At 42.0% G+C, this 25977-nt stretch overlaps 1 long non-coding RNA gene across 1 annotated transcript; it reads right to left on the reverse strand.

Annotated features, from left to right (window-relative positions):
• Positions 1-4218: 4218 nt before the first annotated feature.
• Positions 4219-23448, reverse strand: LOC109887455 (uncharacterized). The gene is made up of 4 exons (XR_004203063.1): positions 23131-23448; positions 6763-7031; positions 6213-6331; positions 4219-4444 (listed from the first exon to the last, which is right to left on the reverse strand). It is a non-coding gene; the product is annotated as an uncharacterized LOC109887455 (long non-coding RNA).
• Positions 23449-25977: the final 2529 nt, after the last annotated feature.

Consider the following 25977-nt stretch of genomic DNA (forward strand, 5'->3'; position numbering starts at 1 on the left):
AACATTGATGGGATATTCTCCTAACCCACAGAAAATTGGATTCATGAATATTCTTGCAACATTCTCATGAAACATGTCTAACAATATCTTAAATTCTGGGAACATGGTAACCACATTCTGTGAAAATTCTAATTACTTGCCCATCACAGGAACATTCCTATGAAAATGATAGTTAATGACCCAATGAGACTCTTAAAGAAATGTTCTCTAGTTGTGGGAAAGTTTTTTGTTAACTGGGAGCTCACCGGTCCTGTCAAACAAAACTGTTCAAAGGAGTAACAGTATAACTTTAGACCGTCCCCTCGCCCATACCCGGGCGCGAACCAGGGGCCCTCTGCACACATCAACAACAGTCACCCACAAAGCATCGTTACCCATCGCTCCACAAAAGCCGCGGCCTTTGCAGAGCAAGGGGAAACACTACTTCAAGGTCTCAGAGCATGTGAAGTCACAGATTGAAACGCTATTTAGCGTGCACCACCGCTAACTAGCTAGCTATTTCACATCCGTTATACTCACCCCCCTTTTGACCTCCTCCTTTTCCGCAGCAAACAGTGATCCGGGTCACGGCACCAATGTAACAGTATAACTTTAGACCGTCCCCTCGCCCATACCCGGGCGCGAACCAGGGACCCTCTGCACACATAAACAACAGTCACCCACGAAGCATCGTTACCCATCGCTCCACAAAAGCCACGGCCCTTGCAGAGCAAGGGGAAACACTACTTCAAGGTCTCAGAGCAAGTGACGTCAACGATTGAAACGCTATTTAGCGCGCACCACCGCTAACTAGCTAGCTATTTCACATCCGTTACACATCGTTCATGCTCTCTCTCCATCAAATGCACACTTATCTGCATGTACAATCATCACAAAACTACAGGAACAATAAACAAATCACTGCTAATATGCAGGAAGGTGCTTTTCCGTGAACCAGTTGGGCTGGGATTACAATTTACTAGCACGAGATTAGAACATATACCTGGCAGGTTAAGGACACTCCATCAAGAATCCCATAATTTGTGCCATACACATTCAGAGATTTGTCCCAAAGCCACTCCTGCGTTGTCTTGGTTGTGTGGTTAGGGTCGCTGTCCTTCACCCCAGTCTGAGGTCCTGAGCAGGTTATCAAGGATCTCTGTTCTTTGCTCTGTTCATCTTTCCCTCAACCCTGACTAGTCTCTCAGTCCCTAACATTGAAAAACATCCCCACAGCATGATGCTGCCACCCCCATGCTTCATCGTAGGGATGGTGCCAGGTTTCCTCCAGACATGTCACTTGGCATTCAGACCAGAGTTTAATCTTGGTTTCATCAGACCAGACTTGTTTCTCATGGTCTGAGAGTCATTTAGGTGCCTTTTGGCAAACTCCAAGCGAGCTGTCATGTGCTTTTTACTGAGGAGTGGCTTCCGTCTGGCCACTCTACGATAAGGGTCTGATTGGTGAAGTGCTGCAAAGATAGTTGTCCTTCTGGAAGTTTCTACCGTCTCCACATATTAACTCTGGATCTCTGTCAAAGTGACCATTGGGTTATTGGTCACCTCCCTGACAAAGGCCCTTCTACACCGATTGCTCAGTTTGGCCGGGCGGCCAGCTCCAGGAAGAGTCTTGGTGGTATCAAACATTTTCCATTTAAGAATGATGGAGGCTACTGTGTTCTTGGGGACCTTCAATGCTGCAGACATTTTTTGGTGTCCTTCCCCAGATCTGTGCCTCAACACAATCCAGTCTCGGAGCTCAATCCAGTCTCAGACAATTCCTTTGACCTCATGGCTTGGTTTTTGCTCGGACATGCACTGTCAACTGTGGGACCTTATATAGACAGGTATGTGCCTTTCCAAATCATGTCCAATCAATTGAATTTACCATAGGTGAAGTCCAATGACATTGTAGAAACATCTCAAGGATGATCAATGGAAATAGGATGTACCTGAGCATTATTTTGAGTCTTGCAGCAAAGTGCCTGAATACTTAAAAAAATATATACATTTGCAAAAATGTGTCATTATGGGGTATCGTGTGTAGATTAAATAAAAAATGTTCATCAATCAATTTTAGAATAAGACTGTAATGTAACATGGGGAAAAAGTCGAGGGGTCTGAATATTTTCTCGATGCATAGTATACACTGAGTATACCAAAGATTAGGAACACCTTCCTAATATTGATTTGCACCTGCTTTCCCCCTCAGAACAGCCTCAATTCGTCGGGGCATGGACTCTACAAGATGTCGAAAGCTTTCCACAGGGATACTGGCCCATGTTGATACAATGCTTCCCACAGTTGTCAAATTGTCTGGATGTCCTTTGGGTGGTGGACAATTCTTGATACACACAGCAAACTGTTGAACGTGAATAACTCAGCTGTGTTGCAGTTCTTGACACAAACCGGTGAGTCTGGCACCTACTACCATACCCAGTTCAAAAGGACAAATAGACATTTTTTGTCTTCAACCTCTGAATGGAAAACACAATCCCTATCGTCTCAAGACTTAAAAATCCTTATTTAACCGGTCTCCTCCACAACTACACTAATTGAAGTGGATTTAACAAGTGACATCAATAAGGGATCATAGCTTTCACCTGGCCAGTCTATGTCATGAAAAGAGCAAATATGCTTAATGTTTTGTATACTCAGTGTATATTGCACTACTTTTGACAAACAAACCCTAATCCCTATATTTAGTGCACTACTTTTGACAGAGACCTGGCAGCATGGTGCCAGGACAACAACCTCTCCCTCAACCTCAGCAAAACAAAGGAGCTGGTCGTGGACTACAGGAAACGGAGCGGCAAGCAAGCCCCCATCCACGTCGAGAGCTTAAAGTTCCTTGATGTCCACATCACTAAGGAATTATTATGGTCCACACACAGTTGTGAAAAGGTCACTACAGCACCACCCAAGTCATAGACTGTTCTCTCTGCTACCGCACAGCAAGCAGTTCCTGTGCATCAAGTCTTAACCAACAGGTCCCTGAACAGCTTCTACCACCACTGCTAAATAGCTAATCAAAAAGGTTACCCGGACTACCTGCATTGACCCTTTTTTGCACTAACTCTCTTGCACTGACTCTACACACGCACACACAGTACACCCACCCACACATAACATGCACGCACATACGCTGCTGCTGCTACTGTCTATTATCTATCTTGTTGCCTAGTCCCTGTACCCCTACTGATATGTACACTGAACAAAAATATAAACAGAACATGCAACAATTTCAAAGACTTCTCTGAGTTACATTTCATATAAGGAGATCAGTCAACTGAAATAAATAAATTAGGCCCTAATGTTTGTATTTCACATGACTGGGCAGGGGCGCAGCCATGGGTAGGCCAGAGAGGGCATTGGCCCACCCACTGGGGAGCCAGGCCCAGCCACTGGGGAGCCAGGCCCACCCACTGGGGAGCCAGACCCACCTACTGGGGAGCCAGGCCCACCTACTGGGGAGCCAGGCCCACCTACTGGGGAGCCAGGCCCACCTACTGGGGAGCCAGGCCCACCTACTGGGGAGCCAGGCCCACCTACTGGGGAGCCAGGCCCACCTACTGGGGAGCCAGGCCCACCTACTGGGGAGCCAGGCACACCTACTGGGGAGCCAGGCACACCTACTGGGGAGCCAGGCCCACCTACTGGGGATTCAGGCACACCTACTGGGGAGCCAGGCCCACCTACTGGGGAGCCAGGCATATCTACTGGGGAGCCAGGCCCAGCAAATCAGAATTAATCTTTCCCCACAAAAGGGCTTTATTAGTTAGAAATACTCCTTTATTTCAGATCATGAAACACGGGAACAGCACTTTACATGTTGTGTTTATATCTTTGTATAGATACTTCAATTACCTCGTACCCCAGGGTATAGCCATGTTATTTTCTCTTGTTATTGTTCTTAGTTTTACTCGTTATTCACTACGTATTTATTCCTCGTGTCACTATTTTAAATGTTTTTCATTAACTATGAATTGTTAGAAAAGGCCCCATCAGTAAGCATTTCACTGTTCGTCAACACCTGTTGTTTGCGAAGCAGCCACCATGCAGAAGGACCAATTCCACGGAGGAATACAAAGGAAACACATATTTCATATAGAATATTTGATTAATTAAACAGACTGGAAAAATGTATGAGGAAATTGCAATTAGTTAATTGTATTCTTATCTATTTAATACTCCTTTCTCCGTCTCAAAACACTAATAAAACAATGCTGGGCAGCAAAATGGACCAAATACTTGATTTAATCTTGGATTTGTCACTTGTCGTTTTTTTTCATCATCTGCAGAGGCACCTTTGCACATGCACAATAAAATGCAAATCGCCTAGGCGATCGATGTACAGCTCCTCTCCATCTGTTCTTGTTCTTGTCCTCGTGGTCACGGGCCCCCTGACCTTGGAGAAAAAAACATGATCTCTGTCTCATCTTCTCCTGCCCATCTTCCGTCGCACCTGGGCACAACAACAGCATGGAGGTCCTGGTTAGAAAGCCAACTAGACATACAGTATCAGTCAAAAGTTCGGACGAACCTACTCATTCAAGGGTTTTTCCTTATAATAGTGAAGACATCAACACTAGTAAATAACACATATGGAATCATGTAATAACCAAAAAAGGTGTTAAACAAATCAAAATAGATTTAATATTTTAGATTCTTCAAAGTAACCACGCTTTACCTCGATGACAGCTGTGCACACTAACATTCTCTCAACCAGCTTCATGAGGAATACTTTTCCAACAGTCTTGCAGGAGTTGACACATACGTTGATGGCTGCTTTTCCTTCACTCTGGAGGCCAGGTCATATGATGCAGCACTCCATCCCTCTCCTTGGTCAAATAGACCTTACACAGCCTGGAGGTGTGTTGGGTCATTGTCCTGTTGAAAAACAAATGATAGCGCAAACCAGAAGGGATGGCATATCGCTGGAGAATGCTGTGGTAGCCATGCTGGTTAAGTGTGCCTTGAATTCTAAATAAATCACAGACAGTGTCACTAGCAAAGCACCCCCAGACCATCACACCTCCTCCTCCATGCTTCACGGTGGAAACCACACATGTGGAGATCATCCGTTCACCCATTCTGCATCTCACAAAGACACAGTGTTTAGGACCAAACATCTCCAATTTGGACTCATCAGACCAAAGGACAGATTTCCACCGGTCTAATGTCCATTGCTCGTGTTTCTTGGCATAAGCAAGTCTCTTCTTCCTATTGGTGTCCTTTAGTAGTGGTTTCTTTGCAACAAATCGACCACAAAGGCCTGATTCACGCAGTCTCCTCTGAACAGTTGATGTTGAGATGTGTCTGTTACTTTAACTCTGTGAAGTATTTATTTGGGCTGCAATCTGATGAACTTATCCTCTGCAGCAAAATAAACTTTGGGTCTTCCTTTCCTGTGGCGGTCCTCATGAGAGCCAATTTCATCATAGCGCTTGATTTTTTTTTTTACGACTGCGCTTCAAGAAACTTCAAAAGTTCTTGAAATTTTCAAGATTGACTGACCTTCATGTCTTAAAAGTAATGATAGACTGTCATTTCTCTTTGCTTATTTGAGCTGTTCTTGCCAAAATATGGACTTGGTCTGGACTTGGTCTTCTGTATACCACCCCTACCTTGTCACAACACAACTGATTGGCTCAAACGCATTAAGAAGGAACGAAATTCCACAAACGAACTTTTAACATGGCACACTTGTTAATTGAAATGCATTCCAGGTGACTACCTCATGAAGCTGGTTGAGAGAATGCCAAGAGTGTGCACAGCTGTCATCAAGGAAAAGGGTGGCTTCTTTGAAGAATCTAAAATAGATTTTGATTTGTTCAACACTTTTTTGGTTACTACATGATTCCATATGTATTTCATAGTGTTGATGTCTTCACTATTATTCTACAATGTAGAAAATAGTAGAAATAAAGAAAACCCCTGGAATTAGCAGGTGTTCGAAACTTTTGACTGGTCCTGTATATAAAGACTTTACCAGCACAGCTGAGAAATGGCACATTGAGGTGGGTGAGAATTGAGAGAGGCGGGTCAAGGGGTGGAGGAGTATGTGAAGGAGGGTGACGAGGTGGGGAGGGGGCTGAGAGGAGAGGGGTGGGTGAGGGAGTGTAGGGTCAGGTGAAGAGGTGGAGGTGGGGACTGGAGGTCAAGGGGGAGGTAGGTGAGGGGTGGAGAGTGTATGTGAGGGGGAGGCAGAGGTGAGTGAGGGGACTACTTACTTTGGTTGTGGTCTTGCTCTCCTCCTCTTCCTGGCTCTGAGACATCTCCATCTGCTGCCATCTTCCTCCTCCCCCTGCTCCTCAGCTTGACAAGCAGCCTTCTTCCGGCCCCTTATGCCCTTGGTAAGTGTGTCATTATTATGCACAGCAGCCTCAATATTGATCATAATAATACATTTTATTACAACTAACTTCCAAGAACACTTTATAGAGTAAAAGTATTAAGTACAAGAACAGATCAAACAACCGCAACAAGACCCACAGTCTTGTTGTAAACATTGGTTGCGTTCCAGACCATCTTTATAGCAGTGGCGCTATAAAGATGGTATGTATAAACACTTCTCTGAGTATTGTGAGATCTGTTAAATTATGTGAGCTGTGTTGAAGATAAGTTGGATAGCAACCATTAAGCGGTAAGTTCAGGATTTTACAACTTTATATTGATGGTTCCTCACACTGTATTTGTCTATGGGCCGCTAAAAATTAAGTTGTAAAATCCTGAACTTCCCCATTAAAATAAGGCAACCGGGGTCAAAAACCAAAATGGTACCTTGGGGGCCGTCTCCTGCGACCTCTTTTGGGAGGATTGTTCTGTTCGTCTTTCGTCTCCAGGGTGGTGTCTGCGGCATTGGCCTTGGCCCACGGCTCCTCCCCCACGTTTGGGCTTGGCCTCCTGGCCTGTCTTGTCGTCCTGGCTGGAAGCGGCTGTCCGTCGTTTGCGTCACCTGCAGGGCTTGCTGTCGTCGTCCTGTGCAGCCAGACTCTTCATGACTGTGATATCCTCGTTCTCACTGTGGTCCAACCTCGGCACTGTCGATCCTGGGACATTAAGAGATAGTGTTTTATTAAGCGTGTTTGCCTTGACACAGGGACTGGACAAAAAAAAGACAATTAACTGTCTGGGGGTGGTCTAAGCCAGTGGTTCCCAAACTGCCAGTGGTTTCTTACTGAGTAACTATATGAAAAAAGTAACATTCCTGCTCTCTTTTGTGGAAGCAGCAGTGAGCGGATTTGACCCTTTTTTCTGTAGCTCTCCTGGAACATGGCTGCATCATACTGTACCTGCAGTGTAAATGTAGCTAAAACAACACCCGCTACAGACTATAATATATGCACCTGTCCTCTCAAGGCAAAGTGGAAAGATTGACAAGTAGCGACATCCATCTGACTTCCCACTCCCTCCACCTACGTATACAGCTATAATCTTTTATTTATGCATCTAGTAGCGACATCCATCTGACTTTCCACTCCCTCCACCTATGTATACAGCTATAATATTTTATTTACTCATCTAGTAGCGACATCCATCTGACTTCCCACTCCCTCCACCTACGTATACAGCTATAATATTTTATTTACTCATCTAGTAGCGACATCCATCTGACTTCCCACTCCCCCCACCTACGTATACAGCTATAATCTTTTATTTACTCATCTAGTAGCGACATCCATCTGACTTCCCACTCCCTCCACCTACGTATACAGCTATAATATTTTATTTATGGATCTAGTAGCGACATCCATCTGACTTCCCACTCCCTCCACCTACGTATACAGCTATAATCTTTTAGTTAGGCATCTAGTAGCGACATCCATCTGACTTCCCACTCCCTCCACCTACGTATACAGCTATAATATTTTATTTATGGATCTAGTAGCGACATCCATCTGACTTCCCACTCCCTCCACCTACGTATACAGCTATAATCTTTTAGTTAGGCATCTAGTAGCGACATCCATCTGACTTCCCACTCCCTCCACCTACGTATACAGCTATAATATTTTATTTATGGATCTAGTAGCGACATCCATCTGACTTCCCACTCCCTCCACCTACGTATACAGCTATAATCTTTTAGTTAGGCATCTAGTAGCGACATCCATCTGACTTCCCACTCCCTCCACCTACGTATACAGCTATAATCTTTTATTTAGGCATCTAGTAGCGACATCCATCTGACTTCCCACTCCCCCCACCTACGTATACAGCTATAATCTTTTAGTTAGGCATCTAGTAGCGACATCCATCTGACTTCCCACTCCCCCCACCTACGTATACAGCTATAATCTTTTATTTACTCATCTAGTAGTGACATCCATCTGACTTCCCACTCCCTCCACCTACGTATACAGCTATAATATTTTATTTACTCATCTAGTAGCGACATCCATCTGACTTCCCACTCCCTCCACCTACGTATACAGCTATAATCTTTTATTTACTCATCTAGTAGCGACATCCATCTGACTTCCCACTCCCTCCACCTACGTATACAGCTATAATCTTTTATTTACTCATCTAGTAGCGACATCCATCTGACTTAAGTATACAGCCTGGTGACAAACATGGCAGCTTGTTTTTCTTAGACTGGTGCAGAACACCACATCTCAATTACAAACTCGTGCCACCGAATACGGAGGCTCTGACAAACAATTTGGGTAAATGGCTGATCCATACAATTAGACCGTGTGTTGGACAACCATGTTGTCTCCCGAAAAATTGAGTAAAACCCAGCACTCTGAGTTAGTGGCACTTAAAGTGGCAAGAAAAAGTATGTGAACCCTTTGGAATTGTCACGTTCTGACCATAGTTCTGTTATTTTATTCTTTGTTTTAGTATGGTCAGGGCGTGAGTTGGGGTGGGCAGTCTGTTTGTTTTTTTATGTTGGTTTTTGTGTTCGGCCTAGTATGGTTCTCAATCAGAGGCAGGTGTCATTAGTTGTCTCTGATTGAGAATCATACTTAGATAGCCTGGGTTTCACTTTTGGTTTGTGGGTGTTTGTTTCTGTGTGAGTGTTTGGGCCACACGGTACTGTTTCGGTTTTCATTTTGTTCACATCGTTTATTGTTTTGTATTTTAGTGTTCAGGTCGATTTGAATAAATCATCATGAACACTTACCACGCTGCGCTTTGGTCCGATCCTTCTTCCACCTCTGAATGCCGTTACAGGAATTATCTGGATTCCTGGATTATTAATTTTTTTGGTCATAAAATAGATCTTATCTTCATCCAAGTCACAACAATAGACAAACTTAAACTAACAACACACAAATTATTGTATTTTTCTTGTCTATATTGAATACAACATTTAAACATTCACAGTGTAGGTTGGAAAAAGTATGTGAACCCCTAGGCTAATGACTTCTCCAAAATGAATTGGAGTCAGGAGTCAGCTAACCTGGAGTACAATCATTGAGATGAGATTGGAGATGTTGGATCAGACTGGCCTGCCCTATAAAAATCACTCACAAAATTGGAGTTATCTATTCACAAGAAGCATTGCCTGATGTGAACCATGCCTCGAACATAAGAGATCTCAGAAGACCAAATATTAAAGAATTGTTGACTTGCATAAAGCTGGAAAGGGTTACAAAAGTATCTCTAAAAGCCTTGATGTTCATCAGTCTGATGAATTCCCAAGTTTATCAAGACTTTATGCAGGAGAATGCAAGGCTATCTGTCCACCACTTGAAGCTCAACAGAAGTTGGCGGATGCAACAGGACAACGACCCAAAACACAGAAGTAAATCAACAACAGAATGGCTTCAACAGAAGAAGAAAAAACCTTCTGGAGTGGCCCAGTCAGAGTCCTGACCTCAACCCGATTAAGAGTCTGTGGCATGACCTCAATAGAGCAGTTCACACCAGACATCCCATGAATATTGCTGAACTGAAACAATTTTGTAAAGAGGAATGGTCCAAAATTCCTCCTGACCATTGTGCAGGTCTGAGCCCCTACTACAGAAAATGTTTGGCTGAGGTTATTGCTGCCAAAGGAGGGTCAACCTGTTATTAAAACCAAGGGTTCACATACTTTTCCCACCCTGCACTGTGAATGTTTACACGGTGTGTTCAATAAAGACATGAAAACATAAAATTGTTTGTGTGTTATTAGTTTAATTAAGCAAACTGTGTTTGTCTGTTGTGACTTAGATGAAGATTAGATAAAATTTAATGAACAATTTAAGCAGAATTCCAGGTAATTCCAAAGGGTTCACATACTTTTTCTTGCCACTGTATACTGCACAAAAATATAAACGCAACATGCCACAATTTCAATGAGTTATGGTGCATTTAAATGAAATAAGTAGATTTGAAATATATTAATTAGCCCCTAATCTATGAATTTCACATGTGATTTTCTGGATTTGTTTTTCTCATTTTGTCTGCCATAGTTGAAGTGTACCTATGATGAAAATTACAGGCCTCTCTCATCTTTTTAAGTGGGAGAACCTGCACAATTGGTGGCTGACTAAATACTTTTTTGCCCCACTGTACACTAAATTGACTGTGCCTTTAAACAGCTTGGAAAATTCCAGAAAATTATGTCATGGCTTTAGAAGCTTCTGATAAGCTAATTGACATCATTTGAGTCAATTGAAGGTGTACCTGAGGATGTATTTCAAGGAATACCTTCAAACTCAGTGCCTCTTTGCTTGACATCATGGGAAAATCTAAAGAAATCAGCCAAGATCTCAGAAAAACATTTGTAGACCTCCACAAGTCTGGTTCATCCTTGGGAGCAATTGAAGGTACCACATTCATCTGTACAAAAAAATAGTACGCACGTGTAAACACCATGGAACCACGCAGCCGTCATACCGCTCAGGAAGGAGACGCGTTCTGTCTCCTAGAGATGAACGTACTTTGGTGCGAAATGTCCAAATCAATCCAAAAACAACAGCAAAGGACCTTGTGAAGATGCTGGAGGAAACAGGATACAAAAGTATCTATATCCACATTAAAACAAATCCTATATCGACATAACCTGAAAGACCGCTCAGCAAGGAAGAAGCCACTGCTCTAGAACCCCCATAAAAAAGCCAGACAATCGTTTGCAACTGCACATGGGGACAAAGATTGTACTTTTTGGAGAAATGTACTCTGGTCTGATGGCCATAATGACCATCGTTATGTTTGGAGGAAAAAGGGTGAGGCTTGCAAGCTGAAGAACACCATCCCAACCGTGAAGCACGGGAGTGGCAGCATCATGATGTGGGGTTGCTTTGCTGCAGAAGGGACTGGTAAACTTCACAAAATAGATGGCATCATGAGGTAGGAACATTATCTGGATAATGTTGAAGCAACATCTCAAGACATCAGTCAGGAAATTAAAACTTGGTCACAAATGGGTCTTCCAAACGGACAATGACCCCAAGCATACTTCCAAAGTTGTGGCAAATGGCTTAAGGACTACAAAGTCAAGGTATTGGAGTGGCCATCACAAAGCCCTGACCTCAAACCTATAGAAAATTTGCGGGCAGAACTGAAAAAGCGTGTGCGAGCAAGGAGGCCTACAAACCTGACTCAGTTACACCAGCTTCTGTCAGGAGGAATGGGCCAAAATTCACCCAACTTGTTGTGGCAAGAGTGTGGATGGCTACCTGAAAGGTTTGACCCAAGTTAAACAATTTAAAGGCAATGCTACCAAATAATAATTGAGTGTATGTAAACTTATGATCCACCGGAAATGTGATGAAATAAATAAAAGCTGAATTAAATAATTCTCTCTACTATTATTCTGACATTTCATTCTTAAAATAAAATGGTGATTCTAACTGACGTAAAACAGGGACATTTTTACGAGGATTAAATGTCAAGAATTGTGAAAAAATGAGTTTAAATGAAGTTGGCTAGGGTGTATGTAAACTTCTTAACCAACTTTCCAAAACTATAGTTTGTCAACAAGAAATTTGTGGAGTGGTTGAAAAATGAGTTTTAATGACTCCAACCTAAGTGTATGTAAACGTCCGACTTCAACTGTATATATTTTTTATCTAGTCCAGGAGAGGGTCATGTTATTTGTAATTTATTACATTTCTATATTTCTAAGTGTTTTAGAATGAGTTGCTTATTAGGATATATAAACTCCCTTTTTCAGGACCCTATCTTTCAAAGATAATTCATAAAAATCCAATTCACTTCACAGATCTTCATTGTAAAGGGTTTAAACACTGTTACCCATGCTTGTTCAATGAACCATAAACAATTAATGACCATGCACCAGTGGAACGATCGTTAAGACACTAACAGCTTACAGATGGTAGGCAATTAAGGTCACAGTTGTGAAAACTTAGGACACTAAAAAGAGGCCTTTCTACTGACTCTGAAAAGCACCAAAAGAAAGATGCCCATTGTCCCGGCTCATCTGCGTGAACGTGCCTTAGGCATGATGACTGCAGATGTGGCCAGGGCAATAAATTGCAATGTCCGTACTGTGAGACGCCTAAGACTAGAAGTCGACCGATTAATTAGGGCCGATTTCAAGTTTTCATAACAAAAATCGGTAATCTGCATTTTTGGACGGCAATTAAGGCCGATTACATTGCACTCCACGAGGAGACTGCGTGGCAGGCTGACCACCTGTTACGCGAGTGCAGCAAGGAGCCAAGGTAAGTTGCTAGCTAGCATTAAACTTATCTTATAAAAAACAATCCATCTTAACATAATCACTGGTTGACGACATATGGTTGATGATATTACTAGTTTAACTAGCTTGTCCTGCTTTGCAAATAATCAATGCGGTGCCTGTTAATTTATCATCGAATCCCAGCCTACTTTGCCAAATGGGTGATGATTTAACAAGCGCGTTCGCAAAAAAAAAGCACTGCCGTTGCACTAATGTACCTAACCATAAACATCAATATCTTTCTTAAAATCAATACACAAGTATATTTTTAAACCTGCATATTTAGTTAAAAGTAATTAATGTTAGCAGGCAATATTAACTAAGAAAATGGTGTCACTTCTCTTGCGTTCTGTGAAAGTAGAGTCAGGGTATATGCAGCAGTTTGGGCTGCCTGGCTCGTTGTGAACTGTGTGAAGACCATTTCTTCCTAACAAAGACTAATTATTTAGCCAGAATTTTACATAGGTATGACATAACATTGAAGGTTGTGCAATGTAACAGCAATAATTAGACTTATGGATGCAACCCGTTCGATAAAATACGGAACGTTTTCTTTTTAAAATGATAGTTTCCGGATTTGAACATATTAATTACCTAAGGCTCATATTTCTGTGTGTTTATTATATTATAATTAAGTCCATCATTTGATATTTGATAGAGCAGTCTGACTGAGCGGTGGTAGGCAGCAGCAGGCTCGTAAGCGTTCATTCAAACAGCACTTTCCTGCGTTTGCCAGCAGCTCTTCGCAATGCTTGAAGCACAGAGCTGTTTATGACTTCAAGCCAATCAATTCCCGAGATTAGGCTGGCAATACTATAGTGCCTATAAGAACATCCAATAGTAAAAAGGTATATGAAATACAAATGGTATAGAGAAACAGTCCTATAATAACTACAACCTAAAACTTCTTAACTGGGAATATTGAAGACTCATGATAAAAAAGAAGCCACCAGCTTTTATATGTTCTCATGTTCTGAGCAAGGTTCTTAAATGTTATCTTTTTTACATGGCACATATTGCACTTTGACTTTCTTCTCCAACACTGTGTTTTTGCATTATTTAAACCAAATTGAACATGTTTCATTATTTATTTGAGACTAAATTGTTTTTATTTGTGAATCATATTAAGTTAAAATAATAGTGTTCATTCAGTATTGTTGTAATTGTCATTATTACAAATGTAAAATATATATATATATATATATATATATATATATATATATATATATATATATATATATATATATATTTAAAAAATATATTTAAAAAAATGTCCGAATAATCAGAAAAAATTTTGAGATCCTCCAACAAATCGGTATTGGCATTGAAAAATCATAGTTGGTCGACCTAAACCTAAGACAGACAGGACGGACAGCTGATCGTCCTCGCAGACCACGTGTAACAACACCTGCACAGGATCGGTACATCCGAACATCACACCTGCGGGACAGGCACAGGATGGCAACAACAACTGCCGAGTTACACCAGGAACGCTCAGACTGTCCGAAATAGGCTGAGAGAGGTTGGACTTAGGGCTTGAAGGCCTGTTGTAAGGCAGATCCTCACCAGACATCACTGGCAACAACGTCGCCTATAGGCACAAACCCACCATCGCTGGACCAGACAGGACTGGCAAAAAGTGTTCTTCACTGACGAGTCACGGTTTTGTCTGACATGGGGTGATGGTCGGATTCACGTTTATCGTCGATGGAATTAGCGTTACACCGAGGCCTGTACACTGGAGTGGGATCGGAGGTGGAGTGTCCGTCATGGCCTGGGGTGGTGTGTCACAGTATCATCGGACTACCTGCAATGACAACAAGCTCAATCTCAACGCTGTACTTTACAGGGAAGACATCCTCCTCCCTCATGTGGTACCCTTCCTGCAGGCTCATCCTGACACGACCCTCCAGCATGACAATGCCACCAACCATACAGCCATACTGCTCGTTCTGTGTGTGATTTCCTGCAAGACATGAATGTCAGTATTCTGCCATGGCCAGCTAAGAGCCCGGATCTCAATCCCATTGAGCACGTCTGGGACCTGTTGGATCGGAGGGTGAGGGCTAGGGCCGTTTCCTCCAGAAATGTCCGGGAACTTGCAGGTGCCTTGATGGAAGAGTGGGGTAACATCTCACAGCAAGAACTGGCAAATCTGGTGCAGTCCATGAGGAGGAGATGCACTGCAGTACTTAATGCAGCTGGTGGCCACACCACATACTGACTGTTACTTTTAATTTGGACCCCGCCTTTGTTCAGAGACACATTATTCAATTTCTGTTAGTCACATGTTTGTGGAACATGTTCAGTTTGTGTCTCAGTTGTTGAATCATGTTATGTTCATACAAATATTTACACATGTTAAGTTTGCTGAAAATAAACGCAGTTGACAGTGAGAGGATGTTTTTTTTTTTGCGGATATATAAATATATATATCCGCAAAAAAAGAAACGTGAGAGGACGCGAAATATCAAATGCAAATGCTATTTAGTGTGGTCTGAGAAGCACAGAGCAACGTTATATTTCTAAGATGGCTGCTGGGTAGGTGGGAATAAAACTAGGCTGCATTACAGACTGCAATGGAGCAGGCCAGGCCTCTTGTTGATCAAAAACGTTTTTGTGTGCTGCTAAACCAATGGCTGTGCTGTATAGGGCTACAGTTCAGAAGGAGAGTCAAAGGTTTCTTATGAAAATACAAAAATCTTGGGCGCAGACTAGCCTATGTTCTGTTCAGTTTGAGAAGGAGAACCAGAGGTCAACTTTGACAGCATGATACTATTTCTTTTTTAAATAACATGATCCGCCAAATCGTGCTTGCCCGTTTAACCCGGAAGCCAGCTGCAAGAATGTGTTATTGGAGGAAACACCGTTCAACTGATGACCGGGGTCAGCCTGCAGGCGCCCGGTCTACCACAAGGTGTTGCTAGAGCACAATGTGCCAAGTCAAGCCCCCCTGGGCTTGGCCCCCCTGGCCCCCCTGGGCCAAACCCTCCCCTAACCCGTGCGCCACCCTATGGGACTCCCGGTCATGGCCGGTTGTGACACAGCCTGGGATCGAACCTGGGTCTGTAGTGACACCTCAAGCACTGTGATGCAGTGCCTTAGACCACAGAGCCACTTGGTAGGCCTCTATTTATTTATTTAACCATTATTTTAACAGGGAAAACATTTTAGACCTACAGTTGAAGTCGGAAGTTTACATAAACCTTAGCCAAATACATTTAAACTCAGTTTCACAATTCCTGACATTTAATTCAAATAAAAATTCACTGTTTTAGGTCAGGTAGGATCACCACTTTATTTTAAGAATGTAAAATGTCAGAATAATAGCAGAGACAATTATTTCTTTCAGCTTTTATTTCTTTCATCACATTCTCAGTGGGTCAGAAGTTTAAATACACTCAATTAGTATTTGGCAGAGGTGTGGACTCAAGTCACAAATATGATGACTTGCAACTCGACTTTGACTTTAACACCAATGACTCGTGACTTAACTTGGACTTAAGCCATTTGACTCGAACTGACTTGATACCCTCCCCAAGCCCAAATATTAAAAGTTATGTTATTTTAAAAAGTGTGCAGTGCCTCAACTCTTCATTTAACGGATTATAGTTTGAATCGGACAGCAGCCAATCAAATTGTGCTAGCTGAGGAAAAGTTGCACTTGGCAGTGCAGAGGAACATCGGCCGGCAAATTCAGATGGAGCCCTTGGAAAGGCGATACCCCAAATTATTATTTTCGGATATAAAGACTACGCTGTATCAACAAAAAAACGGATTGCAACTTGCAAAACATGCGGGGAGAAAATGACAGACGGAGGCGCAACAACTTCCAACTTTGTTAGACATTTGAAGCTGCACAAAGAACAGTAAGTCATGGCTAATATAGCCGACAGCTATATCATTCATAACTTTGCTAGTGTATCATGTTGGCTAACGTAACGTTAATCAATGAGAATACACACAGTCAGTACGGGAACGTGATCATTGCACCCAAGATTGAGCTACAACTGGCTAGGCAGTTGGTAGCCTAAATCCTGCCTGATGTTACTGCTGTTCCTAAAACCATTGACATATGTTAGCCTACTGTAACCACGTACACAGCGTGGTTGGGCGATTATGTACAAGCCTACATCACCATATTGCGCCCCATAGCGATCCTCGATAGTCGATAGCTATTGGGAGGTTTTTATTTTCTCTTATGGCTACCCATGTATTTCCATGGAAAAATAAAGTTTATTTGAAAAGTAATAAATATATTTCCTAAAAGAATTCATGATTTGCGTAAATGTAATATACTAACTATTACTCCTGTTAAAAATATAGTAGTTTAGGACTTGAGACTCGACTCAGACTTGCCTGTCTTGACATGGGACATGAGTGCTAAGACTAGAGACATACTTGTGACTTGTAAAACAATGACTTGGTCCCACCTCTGGGATTTGGTAGCATTGCCTTTAAATTGTAAGTTTCAGGTAGCCTTCCACAAGCTTTCCACAATAAGTTGGGTGAATTTTGGCCCATTTCTCCTGACAGAAGCTGGTGTAACTGAATCAGGTTTGTTGGCCTCCTTGCTCGCACACGCTTTTTCAGTTCTGCCCACAAATGTTCTATAGGATTGAGGTCAGGGCTTTGTGATGGCCACTCCAAAACCTTGACTTTGTTGTCCTTAAGCCATTTTGCCACAACTTTGGAAGTATGCTTGTGGTCATTGTCCATTTGGAAGACCCATTTGCGACCAAGCTTCAACTTCCAGACCGGTATCTTGAGATGTTGCTTCAATATATCCACATAATATTCCTACCTCATGATGCCATCTATTTTGTGAAGTGCACCAGTCCCTCCTGCAGCAAAACAACCCCACAACAACTGCCACCCCCGTGCTTCACGATTGGGATGGGTTCTTCGGCTTGCAAGCCCACCCCCTTTTCTCTCCAAACATAACGATGGTCATTACAGCCAAACAGTTCTATTTTTGTTTCATCAGACCAGAGTACATTGCTCTAAAAAGTACAATCTAAGTCCCCATGTGCAGTTGCAAACTGTAGTCTGGCTTTTTTATGGGGGTTTTGGAGCAGTGGCTTCTTCCTTGTTGAGCGGCCTTTCAGGTTATGTCGATATAGGACTCGTTTTACAGTGGATATAGATACTTTTGTACCTGTTTCCTCCTGCATCTTCACAAGGTCCTTTGCTGTTGTTCTGGGATTGATTTGCACTTTTTGCACCAAAGTATGTTCATTTCTAGGAGACAGAACGCCTCTCCTTCCTAAGCGGTATGACGGCTGCGTGGTCCCATAGTAAGTTTTAAGTTCCTCGGCGTACACATCACAGACTGAATTGGTCCACCCACACAGACAGCATCGTGAAGAAGGCGCAGCAGCACCTCTTCAACCTCAGGAGGCTGAAGAAATTCGGCTTGTCACCAAAAGCACTCACAAACTTCTACAGATGCACAATCGGGAGCATCCTGTCGGGCTGTATCACCGCCTGGTACGGCAACGCTCCGCCCACAACCGTAAGGCTCTCCAGAGGGTAGTGAGGTCTGCACAACGCATCACCGGGGGCAAACTACCTGCCCTCCAGGACACCTACACCACCTGATGTCACAGGAAGGCCATAAAGATCATCAAGGACAACAACCACCCGAGCCACTGCCTGTTCACCCCGCTAACATCCAGAAGGCGAGGTCAGTACAGGTGCATCAAAGCTGGGACCGAGAGACTGAAAAACAGCTTCTATCTCAAGGCCATCAGACTGTTAAACAGTCACCACTAACATTGAGTGGCTGCTGCCAACACACTGACTCAACTCCAGCCACTTTAATAATGGGAATTGATGTAAAATATATCACTAGCCACTTCAAACAATGCTACTTAATATGTTTACATACCCTACATTATTAATCTCATATGTATACGTATATACTGTACTTTATATCATCTACTGCATCTTTATGTAATACATGTATCACTAGCCACTTTAAACTATGCCACTTTGTTTACATACCCTACATTACTCATCTCATATGTATATACTGTACTCGATACCATCTACTGCATCTTGCCTATGCCGCTCTGTACTATCACTCATTCATATATCTTTATGTACATATTCTTTATCCCTTTACACTTGTGTGTATAAGGTAGTAGTTTTGGAATTGTTAGTTAGATTACTCGTTGGTTATTACTGCATTGTCGGAACTAGAAGCACAAGCATTTCGCTACACTCGCATTAACATCTGCTAACCATGTGTATGTGACAAATAAATTTGATTTGGTGTTTATACTTGCGTACTATTGTTTGTACAGATGAACGTGGTACCTTCAGGCACCTGGAAATTGCTCCCAAGGATGAACCAGACTTGTGGAGGTCTACACATTTCTTTACCGAGGTCTTGGCTGATTTCTTTTGATTTTCCCATGATGTCAAGCAAAGAGGCACTGAGTTTGAAGGTAGGCCTTGAAATACATCCTCAGGTACACCTCTAATTGACTCAAATGATGTCAATTAGCCTATCAGAAGTTTCTAAAGCCATTACATAATTTTCTGGAATTTTCTAAAGCTGTTTAAAGGCACAGTCAACTTAGTGCATGTAAACTTCTGACCCACTGGAATTGTAATACAGTAAATTATAAGTGAAATAATCTGTCTGTAAACAATTATTGGAAAAATTACTTACTTTTACTTAAAAATTACTGTCACGCACAAAGTAGATGTCCTAACCGACTTGCCAAAACTATAGTTTGTTAACAAGAAATTTGTGGAGTGGTTGAAAATTAAGTTTTAATGACCCCAACCTAAGTGTATGTAAACTTCCAACTTCAACTGTACATATAAAAAATCCTGCTCATCTTAATTTCCATAATTAACATTTGTAATAATGTAGGTAGTTCATGCAAAGGATTGTTACCTTTAACTAGGATGGCCATTACAAAAATTACATTTTGGCAAGCAATTATTATTTTAGCAAACAATTATTGTGATTAAGTCCCTGACATCTTTACTCCCTAGCAACAGTTGTGGAAAACACACACACAACCATAAACTCAGATGTTCCATCCCAGAGCCCAACTCAAGAAAGGACTTGATTTATGCATAAACAGTTGCAGCTGTATGAGAAGGCATGCAAAACTGAGCAAAAACAGGGGGAAATGGGGAGATTTGATTAACCATTATCAAGTCCTAGGTGATGGAGATCAGATACACCTCCTTCCCTTGATACACCCACACGCTGGTCCCCCTTTGTGATCATAATTATTCTCAAGCATCTCTGTGCAGCCTCAATAATATGCCCCCTTTCTGAATGTCTGAGTGTGACCCTCTCCCCATGGGTTACTGCAGTGAGTGTTGCCAGCACTGCCACTGCCTGGGTGGGGGCACCCCACCAGAATCCCCACTAGGTACAAGGTCGTCAAGGTTCTCATTAGCAGCTTTGAGAATTCCCTTGTATATTATGCCCTCCCATCAGGGGTCTCTGTAGGACCAACCCTTCCAGGCAGGCTCAGAATCTTGAGGGAGTGCGGTGCTGCTTAAGTAGGTCTCTGACCACATTCATCTTTTAGATTTGGCTGCATATAGGCTAGTTACATTAGGTCCATAAAACAGATAAGGCAGGGTTATATATCCTGCCTGTTTGGCCCTGTCCGGGGGTATCGTCGGATGGGGTCACAGTGTCTCCTGACCCCTCCTGTCTCAGCCTCCAGTATTTATGCTGCAATTGTTTGTGTCGGGGGGCTGGCGTCAGTCTGATATATCTGGAGTATTTCTCCTGTCTTATCTGGTGTCCTGTGTGAATTTACATCGGGAACACTCTCTCTAATTCTCTTTTTCTCTCCCTCTCTGTGGACCTGAGCCCTAGGACCATGCCTCAGGACTACCTGGCCTGATGACTCCTTGCTGTCCCCAGTCCACCTGGTTGTGCTGCTGCTCCAGTTTTAACTGTTCTGACTGCGGCTATGGAACCCTGACATTTTTACCGGACGTGCTACCTTGTCCCAGACCTGCTGTTTTCAACTCTCTAGAGACAGCAGGAGCGGTAGAGATACTCTGAATGATCGGCTTTGAAAAGCCAACTGACATTTTCTCCTGAGGTGCTGACCTGTTGCACCCTCTACAACCACTGTGATTATTATTATTTGACCCTGCTGGTCATCTATGAACATTTGAACATCTTGGACATGTTCTGTTATAATCTCCACCCGGCAGAGCAAGAGGACTGGCCAACCCTCATAGCCTGGTTCCTCTCTAGGTATCTTCCTAGGTTCTGGCCTTTTCTAGGGAGTTTTTCCTAGCCAATGTGCTTCTACACCTGCATTGCTTGCTGTTTGGGGTTTTAGGCTGGGTTTCTGTACAGCACTTTGTGACATCAGCTGATGTAAGAAGGGCTTTATAAATACATTTGATAAGGACTTCTTCTTAGTGTATTGGTCACTCAGGTGGGCGTCTAGGATATAGGCTTGGGGACCATTCCATCATGACAGGACAGTAAATAAATAAACTATATGATAAGGAAATGTGTTTTAATAAATGATTAGAATGTTAGTCCTGAAACCATAGGTCTGATAGCATGTGATTGTATGAAATTAATTTGAATCATTATATTATTATAATACATGTGTGTAAGAGTTAGACTCATTCGATGATTATATTATAATACGGTGTGTGGTTTTAGTCAGAATCAACGTTTTGGGAACAATGTGTCTAGTGTTTTGAGAACAGACTATCTGTCTGAGCCAGATCCGGGGAGACCTTGGGTGGGACACTGAGAACTTCCCAGTCCCAGGTCTCTCCCTATCTTAGGGGAGGGTAGGAAGACACTATTCTCACGTACTCCCCTAGGCTCTATTGGCGGGCGGATTTGATGGTTGGTGTGGAAGTATGTGTGTCGCTATAAATTGAAGGTCTTGTACTGTACACGTCAGAACGTTCCCGTGAATAAACATTTAACTTTGCTAGACTGGGCCTGTCTGTTTCTTACAAATCCTGATATAACAGACTGAGGGTAATATAATAAAGTTTTGAAATGTTGCGTTAATATTTTTGTTCAGTATACTTACTTTGGTTTATACAGAAATAAAATAATTAAAGATACTTCACCAGAAAGCATGACTTAGCCACAGAGGAATCATGGACGATTAGCTTGTTTTCAAAAATACCTGTGGATTGTTTCAAATCACAAGCTCATAGGCCTGTATATTTGGGAAGCGTGGCAATAGGCCTGATTATTGACTTGCGGCTATCACTGAAAAGCATCCAAAATATATGTGAAGATAAATGTGTCTTGAGTATAATTTAAAATGTAGAGACAAGAAAGGGAGGGTTGTGTGGCGAATATATAGCCAAGCCTCTTTTCAGAATGGCTCAGCTGTCTTCCGCCAATTATTGCGCATTCATTGTGTGAATTGTTTGCACTTAATTTGTTGGTAGCATGCCTTTAAATTGTTATATGTATACGTAAGACGGCTAAATAAAGAGCAAAATGATTGATTATTATTATTTTACTTCCCACGAGTCGGGTTGTGACAAAAAAGCACACTCATTATGTTTAATAAATGTATCGTATAGTGTGTGTGGCAGGCTTACAATGATGGCAAAAAACAACATTTGAGAGTGCGCTGACCCTGGTGCTAGAGGGGGTACACGCAGCTAGAGATTGTTCCCAAACGGTTAATTCAATCTAATGATTAATTCTGTGATTCATAATGACATACGTTAAAGAAAACTAGGTTTATACATAAATTTAGTAACACCCTCTTGAATTTACTGGTATTAAACTACATTCAAGAGCAGTGAGTGAATGGCATAAATATTAAAATAAATACGTGGGGGGGGAATTGATTATCCTGTCTTTCAAGAATCCCTCTGATCTAAAACCAGAAATATTTTCTCTCAGACTCATGGCAAAATAGCATGCGATTAGCTATAAAACCGCACATTTATCTAGCTCTTGGAAGAAAACAAAGAAAAGGGTGGCCCATCTCGGACTTTGCGAAACTTCTCTATGCCACGGTGCCCATCCCTGGTCGAGGTCCATTCCCCAAGCCATAGATACTGCATGTCCTGCTGTCTTCGCGGTGTCCACATTCAGAAATAGCACCGTTCCAACTACAAAGACGTACTTGAACGTCGAGTCGGAGTTATGGTTAGATTAACGCCATACCATTGACCAGGCTATTCTTATTCAGTTAGCTGATAGTTACAGCCTTATAGACACATCTAGCTACGGTTCAATGACTACGTTGTATGCGGCGAGGAACTAGAATAGATGGCAAATCTGAAGCAATTCAATAATAACACTGCAGTCACACACACGCTGGCTATCTTGGCTGGACAGGGTGCGCACACGCAAGCTAGGGCTAGCCACTACAATCAAATGCATTACAAATACGTCCTTTGAATCATAGCTAGCTACATTCATCTGTCGCCTCTTCGTTGAAGTACACAATCGACTTCATGCCATGTTGGAATACAATACACAACACGTTAACCGGGTTTTAATGAAATACTACCTTATTTGATGAATTGTAGCCAATCGTCTTTCCCTCTACGGCTGTGATCCTCCTCTCGGCTTCAAAATGGCGCCAATTTGTTCATAGCTGCACCAATCCAGTGCTGGGTGGTTTGCCTGGCTACCCACACTGGAAAAGTCTAGAAGGACACGCCTGACGCCCAAACCAGTTCAGAATGAATTAAACTTAGGTTTAGGGTTTGGTTAAGGTAAGGGTCGGTTTTAGTTTTTTGCTAATCGGTTTAAGCGTCAGGTGTGTCCTTATAGTCTTTCCCACCAAGACTCCTTGCTCTGGCTAAACACAGCGCCACGCACACGGACGTAAATGTCAGCGAAATAATTTATTTTGAGTCGTTAGGCTAGACAATGGTGCTGACTGACAAAAATCGAAAATGCTCTTATAGTGACCCCTGCAAATTGGTCTACTTAAGTGAAAGCAAACTAACACCCAATGATTTTCACTAGGTGGAATGGAATGATACGTACAGTTCGGCATTGATAGATGCATACCCCAATAACTACAGTTGAAGTCAGAAGTTTACATAAGGTAGGTTAGGTTGGAGTCATTAAAATTTTAACTTTAAAACCACTCCACAAATGTCTTGTTAACAAACTATAGTTTTGGCAAGTCGGTTAGGACATCTACTTTGTGCATGACACAATACATTTTTCCAACAATTGTTTACAGATATTTCTGTATTTATTTTTATTTACAGATATTCCACTGTCACAATTCCATTGGGTCAAAAATGTATATACACTGAGTTGACTACCTTTAAACAGCTTGGAAAATTCCAGAAAATATCATGGCTTTAGAAGCTTCTGATGGGCTAATTTGACATAATTTGAGGCAATTGGGGGTGTACCTGTGGATGAATTTCAAGGCCTATCTTCAAACTCAGTGCCTCTGCTTGACATTATGGGAAAAATCTAAAGAAATCAGACAATACCTCAGAAAAGTCTGGTTCATCCTTGGGAGCAATTTCCAAACGCCTGAACGTACCACATTCACCTGTGCAAACTATACCATGCAAGTATAAACACCATGGGACCACACAGCAGTCATACTGCTCAGGAAGGAGATGCGTTCTGTCCCCTAGAGATGAACGAACTTTGGTGCAAAAAGTGCAAATCAATCCCAGAACAACAGCAAAGGACCTTGTGAAGTTGCTGGAGGAAACAGGTACAAAAGTATCTATATCCACAGTAAAACGAATCCTATATTGACATAACCTGAAGGGCTCAGCAAGGAAGAAGCCACTGCTCCAAAACCGCCATAAAAAAGCCAGACTACGGTTTGCAACTGCACATGGGGACAATCATACTCCAAATCATACTTTTTGGAGAAATGTCCTCTGGTCCTCTGGTCCCAACCGTGAAGCACGGGGGTGGCAGCATCATGTTGTGGGGTTGTTTGCTGCAGGAGGGACTGGTGCACTAAACAAAATAGATGGCATCATGAGGGAGGACAATTATGTGGATATATTGAAGCAACATCTCAAGACATCAGTTAAAGCTAAAGCTAAGTTAAAGCTTGGTCACAAATGGGTCTTCCAAATGGACAATGACCCCAAGCATACTTCCAAAGTTGTGGCAAAATAGCTTTAAGGACAACCAAGTCAAGGTATTGAAGTGGCCATTACAAAGCCCTGACCTCAATCCTATGGAAAATGTGTGGGCAGAACTGAAAAAGTGTGTGTGAGCAAAGAGGCCTACAAACCTGACTCAGCTACACCAGCTCTGTCAGGAGGAATGTGCCAAAATTCACCCAACTTATTGTGGGAAGCTTGTGGAAGGCTACCCAAAATGTTTGAACCAAGTTAAACAATTTAAAGGTAATTGTACCAAATACTAATTGAGTGTATGTAAACTTCTGACCCACTGGGAATGTGATGAAAGAAATAAACGCTGAAATAAATCACTCTCTACTATTATTCTGACATTTCACATCCTTAAAATAAAGTGGTGATTCTAACTGACCTAAGACAGGGAATTTTTATTAGGATTAAATGTCAGGAATTGTGAAAAACTGAGTTTAAACGTAGTTGGCTTAGGTGTTTGTAAACTTCTGACTTCAACTTAATATTACATATGAAAAGACCCCCCCCCCACACACACACACACAACATGCAGGATAGACTTGAAGAACACAACACCCATTTAACAATTTTTAATGACAAAAATGTACAAGTAAAAAATCGAATCAAACTATTGGTCTCATACACATATTTAGCAGATGTTATTGCAGGTGTAGCGAAATGCTTGTGTTCCTAGCTCCAACAGTGCAGTAGTATCTAAAAATTCACACATATCTAAAAGTAAAATAATGGAATTAAGAAATGTATACCCTACCAGTCAAACGTTTGGACACCTACTCATTCAAGGGTTTTTATTTTTTACTATTTTCTACATTGTAGAATAATAGTGAAGACAAAACTATGAAATGACACATGTGATCATGCAGTAACCAAAAAAGTGTTAATCAAAATATATTTTATATTTGAGAAGCCACCCTTTGACTTGGTGACCAGCTTCATGAGGTAGTCACCTGGAATGCATTTCAATTAACAGGTGTGCCTTGTTAAACATTAACTTGTGGAATTTCTTTCCTTCTTAATGTGTTTGAGCCAATCACTTATGTTGTGACAAGGTATAGGTGGTATACAGAAGATAGCCTTATCTGGTAAAAGACCAAGTCCATATATTGGCAAGAACAGCTCAAATAAGCAAAGAGAAACGACAGTCCATCATTCATTTAAGACATGGAGGTCAGTCAATACAGAACATTTCAAGAACTTTGAAAGTTTCTTCAAGTGCAGTCGCAAAAACAATCAAGCGCCATGATGAA

Source organism: Oncorhynchus kisutch, linkage group LG15 (genome assembly GCF_002021735.2).
Source record: "Oncorhynchus kisutch isolate 150728-3 linkage group LG15, Okis_V2, whole genome shotgun sequence".
NCBI classification, from domain to species: domain Eukaryota; kingdom Metazoa; phylum Chordata; class Actinopteri; order Salmoniformes; family Salmonidae; genus Oncorhynchus; species Oncorhynchus kisutch.